We start from the raw sequence: 1,491 nt of genomic DNA, 5'->3' as shown, positions 1-1,491 counted from the left end.
GTATAGGACGCAAGCAGATTTCGACATCAAATTTTGGGGTAAAAAAGTGCGTCTTATACGCCGAAAACACGGTATATAGCTATAGCGCAGCTGCTTATGATATTTAAAGTTTTCTACATAGTCTACATTCTACTTATGAAGCATTAGCATTTTTTGGCTTGAAATAGTCGCATGCAATGGCTTCTGTTGACATTTTATAAATAAGTCCGAAGCTGTATTGCTACTGTCAGGTTTTGCAGGCCGGATTCTTTACAGTAGGTGTCTGTGATTTGTTATTGATAAATTTCAACAATAAACAAACAGCAACTGGATGATCGATCATCATCAATAGCATATATATATATATTTTTCATCTGAGCTTTGGCGTGTGGATTTAATTGTTAGAGTTAATTCAAAACAGAATGAAGAAAAGTGTATCAATTAGATTGAAATTGAATAAAAAGCTTAATTTGGTATGTTTAAATATCAGAAGTTCTAGGCATAAGATTGATGATGTATTAAGTTAATTTTTTATTGTGATTTAATGAATGATATTTTAATACTTCTTGAATCATGATGTTATGATAAAAAAACCTTCCGCCCCCATTATTAAATTATAGTATCGATTTCTTCGGTAGACCCTTCGGTATTGAGGTAATATTGGTATTTATTCTCGTCCCAGCTTGAAGGTCCTCCGGTGGGACAGCGGTAAGTCTTCGGATTTACAATGCTAAAATTAGGGGTTCGACTCATCTTGGTGGACACAGAAAATAGCCCGATGTGGCTTTGCTATAAGAAAACGCACACACCTAGCTTGAAGTATAATTTTAATTCCGTTGTCGTAACTGATCATATTTAATTGTGTAGTTTTAATATTGATGAAGTTTATACTTTTTATTGTGTTTATCGCCCACCCTCTAGTAACTGGTGTGGTTTTATGGACACACTTGGTTTACTAGTGAATACTATAAATTGTGATAATTCGGTGTTTTTCTTGTATTTTTGGGTGATTTTAATGTTAATTTCTTTTTTAATTTACCCAGACTATTACAGATCGAATTTTTGTCGCTTATAAATGCTAAGCCTTGCGTTTATCAACCTACTGCTAGTACGTATTAGAGTTGTTGGTGCTGCAGTGTCAACAGTTGATAATATTGTTACGACAGCGGAAGTCACGTGATTCTGGTAACACGTAAGGAGTATCTAGAAGGTTCCTGAAGGCTCGAGTGTTTGCCAGACGCCCTCTGTTTTGTATATACAAGACCAGCAAGAAGTAACAGCATAGATAATTGCAGAAAGCAATTGTTAAACCAAGAAATACAACCACAAAAAAGGACATCCACTCCCAGAACACTTAACTGAGCTCTATAAGAAGACCACAGTCCATTTGTCATCATCACAGGCTCTTCAGGTTAGGGAACTTTTGGCGAATTAGAAAGGAGATCATGACCTCGGCTGCACAGACCTTGTGGAGCACAGAATAAACACAGGCAATCACCGTCTAATAAAGAT

This window comes from Limulus polyphemus, unplaced genomic scaffold, assembly GCF_000517525.1.
Source record: "Limulus polyphemus unplaced genomic scaffold, Limulus_polyphemus-2.1.2 Scaffold145, whole genome shotgun sequence".
NCBI lineage: Eukaryota > Metazoa > Arthropoda > Merostomata > Xiphosura > Limulidae > Limulus > Limulus polyphemus.
Note: the sequence above shows the minus strand (reverse complement) of the source record.